This window comes from Bombus terrestris, chromosome 7 (genome assembly GCF_910591885.1).
Source record: "Bombus terrestris chromosome 7, iyBomTerr1.2, whole genome shotgun sequence".
NCBI classification, from domain to species: Eukaryota; Metazoa; Arthropoda; class Insecta; order Hymenoptera; family Apidae; genus Bombus; species Bombus terrestris.
The window spans coordinates 7,693,733-7,699,749 of NC_063275.1; positions in this window are offsets into that span (position 1 = coordinate 7,693,733).

Genomic DNA, 6,017 nt, shown 5'->3' on the forward strand with positions numbered 1-6,017 from the left:
CCACTGACATTAACAAAATCTCCGACTTACTCGACTTCTTCATAACCAAAAATATCTCGCCCAGATATGTCCAAATCAACTCCTCGACGGAACTCTCTTCCGACCACTCCCCCCTAATAGCAACAGTCGGTTCAGCAATAATCGAGAACCCACCTAATGGCCTTATTCACAACCAACTCACCAACTGGCAGCTCTTTAGAGAAATCTTTAACCGTTCAACCTCTGCCTCAATCTCACTAAAAACAAAGGCAGATATCGAAACTGCCACAGAATACTTAAACATGAGCATAATAAACGCCATCCGCTCCTCAACACCTACCAAGGCCTCTATCAGTAAACACGAATACCCCCATTACATATTAAACAAAATTACAGAAAAACGAAGACTAAGAAGAGTATGGCAAAGCCATAGAACACCGGACGACAAACGCAAGCTAAACAACGCAACCAGGAAGTTAACCAAAACCATTAAAAAATACAAAAATGACTGTTTCCAAAAGTACCTCGTCAATTTGTCCCCCTCTGCCGACTCCAACTACTCACTATGAAAGGCTTCCAGGAAGCTCACGCGTCCCCCCACAAATAATCCCACCAATTCGCTGTCCGTAAGGTGGATGGGCACGAAACCCTATAGGACAAGCCAACCTCTTCGCCAACTACCTATCCAACGTTTTCAAACCTCATTCTCCCAATACCGCTCCTGATATAGCAGACTACTGCATTCTCCCTTCCAAATGTCTCTCCCCATTAAACCTTTCACTTCTCGAGAGGTCACTGAATTAATCCACCGTCTGAACCCCAGGAAAGCACCGGAACATGATCAAATAAGTAACAAAGCAATTAAGGAACTACCTGTAAAAGGGATTGCACACATTTCTTCAATCTTCAACGCAATTCTTCGCCTTGAATACTATTCCAAAACCTGGAAAACGTCATAAATTACGCTCATCCCTAAACCCGGAAAACCAATACACGAAACTAGCTCCTATCGCCCAATTAGTCTTCTACCCACTTTGTCAAAACTATACGAAAAGTTGCTAACGAATCGACTCCTTCCACTCCTAGAGGATCTGAAAACCCTGCCAGATCATCAATTCGGCTTTCGGAAGCAGCATTCCACAATGGAGCAAATCCACCGAATAACACACAATATCGGCTAAACCCTCGAAAAGAAAAAATACTGCTCAGCGGTATTCCTTGATATTCAACAGGCATTCGACAAAGTATGGCACGAAGGGCTTCTTTACAAACTTAAAAAAGTCCTACCACACACTTACTACTTCATCCCAAAGTCCTACCTAATCAATAGGCAATTCATGGTTAAACACGCAGACGCCATTACCACAACTTTCCTAATAGAAGCGGGCATACCCCAAGGCAGTGTCCTCGGACCCCTTCTATTCTCCATCTACACTGCCTATTTACCAATATCAACAGAAATAACCATAGCGACATTTGCCGACGACACTGCGCTATTAGCGTCCCACGCCAAACCGACAATAGCCTCATCCACTCTCCAGCGAGGTCTCGACTCAATGGAAAAGTGGTTCCATAAATGGGGCTTCAAAATTAATGAAAAAAAATCCACACATGTAACCTTCACGCTGCGAAAACAAACCTGCCCACAGGTTTCCATTAACAATATAACAGTTCCCAACAAGGACACAGTCAGATACCTGGGCATGACTCTGGACAGGAGATTAACCTGGAAACAACATATCCTAGACAAATCGAAATTTGTCAGGGACAAATTCAAAAAATGTTATTGGCTCATTGGCCGTCGTTCCAACCTAAGCACGCAGAACAAAATTACGCTCTATAAGACCGTAATAAAACCCGTCTGGACCTACGGAATCCAACTATGGGGAACAGCAAGTAATTCCAACATTGAAATACTCCAACGCTTCCAATCGAAAACGCTAAGATTTCTATTAAATGCACCCTGGTATGTTACCAACGAAACAATCCACCGTGACCTCAAGATACCTACAGTCAGAGATGAAATACACAAGTCCAGAAGCAGATATAACACAAGAGTCGACAACCACCACAACCCATTAGTCGCCCAACTGCTGGAAACGACGGACCAGATCCGCAGACTAAAAAAAATCTAGGTTAAATCCTTAGATTCTACTAGAACCAACAATATAAAAACTATTATAAGCCATGTCATTGTATCACGCCAAATGAAGTTACTGAAAATTCTCAACGAGAATTGATTGTAAATATTCTAATAATTAAAAAAAAGAAACTTTGAGAGCCGAAGGCACTCTCGGACCTGTAGGTATTGTGAGAAGTATGGGGACTCTGAAGGTCGGTCTGCTGTGATTACGGAGGGAAGCTTGGTATGGATGTGCCATTTGAACCAAGAAGGCGGATTCGTTGCTCATATTTTTAGTTAGGAAAGTGAGGGCAATGGTCCGCGATGCCGATTGGTTATGGCTACAGTTGGGAATGAGGATGGGAGGAAAAAGCCTCCTACCAACGTGGTTCATTGGCGACATTATTTATGGGAAAAACCAGTGTGGCGGTACAGGAGCACAGAACTTTCCAACGGCTCCGTGACACAAAGCGCTATATCTTCAAAGCGTAAGGCCGACGCGCCTAATGTGCCATCGATATTCCTATGGTTCTTCCGCCGAATGTTTGGAAGAATGCACGCGCGGCAACCGCCGCGGTACATCTAATAAACGCGTGTGTAGTAGGGATATCGAAGGGCAACTGAGAAAATATACCGTTTGGTTTCGAACAAAGAGTCATTCTGCCTCAAGCCGTGAAGTGCGAAAGGTTCAGTATCATAGCGAAGCAAACACAAGCCGAGATACGCGATTACAAACTCTCGATGGTTAATCATAAGTGTGAATCGTATGAATTGTTGACTCGTTGATTGTTAAAAGTAATAAACTTTTTGTTGAACATCGGAGTATTCCTTCTGCACCTATCACGACATACCACCTCACCAGCTTTTCCGTTAGGCAACTATTTGGTTTTTCCCATTAGGTAACTACTTCCTTTCTCCGTAATTTGGAAGAATGTACAATAGACCTAAGTACTTTTTAGATACCAGTAATAAACCGAAAATACTTGTAGAATTAAAGCTTCCTGCCAACTAATAAGACTCGGTTTATGGTGGGGCCTTAGGTTGAGGGTTTCTCTAACGGTGCTTGGGCCTTGACGGTCAGACAACGAAGGACGTCGCGCAAATCTTTTCACGCGCAATTTGAGTATTGACTGCTTTTGTCTCCAACAAAATCGTTCTTGAGACACAATAAATGTTTGCATTTCGTAATTTCACATGACAGTCACCAAAGGATATCCTGGTTGATTTGTCCAGGATTCTGTCACGTAAAATAAAAAGCAGGAGGCTCGAACGAAAAGAAAAAATTAAGATAACAAAAAAAACAAGAGAATTTATTTCTGAATTTACACTGACTGCGATTTTGTTCTGAGCTCCAGCCGTGACTTTCCAAGACTGAAGCTCTTACAATTTGACTTTCGGTAACATCTGTTTCTTCTTTGTTTGTCATCCCTCAATATCCCCACTACCCTGTAGGCGTACGTGACCGTTGTCACACTTCTAGGACATTCGGTGGAAGGACCGTTAGGATACAGATGACTCATTAGGCACTTCGGCGATATACATTGTCGCCAAGGCCGCCACATCTCTATCTCCATCATCGGTCCATCGGATTTGAAGTATGCCGGTCGTGACAATTCCATGATATCACTACCCCACACATTGATCTGTTGTTTACCTCATTTATCAGTAGAATTCTGCAAATGTTTGTACAGGTCATAGGTACAGGTATGTATAGATATGCACAGGAATGTACAGATGTACAGATTGGAGTAGCTGCTGCGTACGACCTAGTTTTGTGAAAAAATAATTCCTTTTTGTAGCACAGCGGAATCATAGTTTTGTAATAATAGTTATTATTGTCGTTACGAGACTACGGATTTTTATGCAAATTTATATTTTTATGAGCATAATTAAACAAGTGGAATCTGAGATTTGTTTTACCCACTAAGCATTATAAAGAGTACTATCCTGTACATTTTTGAACATTACAATTTCGCAGAAATATGTAAGAGTCCGCAATCTAATCATTATAATACACAAAAAATGTATCAAATTTTGTCATTAAATACTACCCTTTTTCTACGAGAAAAGGTATTATACAGAATGCTTTTAGTAAGTGGACTGAACTATAGCTTTAGAATAATAAAAGATAGATACAAACATTGGACACAATGAAGAAGTTTCACGAAGTGACATGTGAACATTACATGATGCATATGCCTCATTCGAAAGTGAAGACGTTTCATAGATACCAACGTCTTCTGTGTTTTGTAAATTTAAACTGTATAGTCCTGCATATATTAATTAATAGATGCTGCTTCCAATAATTCTATAGTATGAAAAAACGTCTTCTATGCGAAGTTTGAAATAATTATTCTACGTTGCCGTTATGTCATAAAATTATATTTCGTAACTATTTAAATTTTATTTGTACATATTAGGTCGTCCCATAAGTTCGTGTCGTTTTTCGAGCGGTTATATGTGCTAAGATTGTTTACATACCTTTCAGTTTCATGAAAAAATGTAATCCCCTTCTCGTTGTACAACTTCTTCCCATTTTTCAAGTGCATTGATCCCTTATCGCCGTATGGTTATAAATCGACACATGAAATCTATACACAAAAGTCGGCACGAACTTATGGGATGACCTAATAATTTCACGGTTAGGGAACAGCGTATGTACATAGTTTTTCAATAGTAATAAAATATTTGTTCCGAATGATTAATTTATAAAATGTTTTAACCCTGTAAGTCCTAGTAAGACCCTTGACTTCCATACAATTGAACGAATTTTTATTGACTACCTAAGTCCGGAGGTGTTTTAAACTCATCGTAGAATTCTTTGAGGGTTACAATAGGTTGTTTTATACTTTAGATTTGAAAAATCCTGGTTTGAAATGCATAAGAACGCAAAAATCGAACGCGACTTTTAATGTGGAATCTTCTCACTGAACTTAGACAGCTAATTTTAATTTTGTAAAATTTATCATGTAAAGAACAAGGAAAGAAGAAGGTAATAATTATACCATTATGTACTAAACATAAGTTCCAAATATTTAAAATGTCCATATCTGAAAAAGGCATAAACAAAATAAGATGCACGACGCAGAACCACTTAATTTTGTCTAATGAATGAATTTGTTTCATCCCCTATCTTATTATTTTATTATTTTAAAGCTGTAACTTGATTTAGTTGTAAGACACACCCTACATAAAAAGAGCTCGTTCATGCATCATTATAAGTTCCGCACCTGCACGCGTGCGCAACGCGTGCGAAAATCAATATGGTAATAATAAGAAATGTATGGATTTCAATCCAATGATTGAAATCTTGTATCAAACATTTTTTGTGTGAGATTCGTTCTTTCACTTCTGTGTGTGAAATGATCCTAGGAATCTATTAGAAATTTTTATCTCTTATTAAAAGTCGTTTAAATAGTTAGTTAAAAAATAAGTAAATAAAAGGTTGGAGAATATTATTAAAACAAAATAGAGATAATTTGACATTTTTAAAGATTCTTTTCCCACAAAATAGTTATTACTGACAGATTATAACTTCCTACAAATTTTGTAAACAAAATTTTTCCATGTCTAAGCTGAAATTATTTCAACACTTTGTATCATACGATATTGGAATAATTCAACAAAGATGTTTTCGTAATTGTATTAACGTTACTGTCGTAGCTTTTGTATTTTTATATTATGTTATAAAACCTGTATTATGAAATAGATAAAAACTTTATCTGAATAGGTTCTTAAATTGATAAGATAACTTTTTCTTGAGGCACAATTTTTAATATACAGTAACGGACAAAAGTTTAAGATGATGATTTGTAAACCGGATTACAAACATCTGATATGCATATTGTTCTTCTGTTCGGTTTGTCATGCAACCAATGCAACCAATGTTAATATTAGTAAATCGGCAGTGTAGATG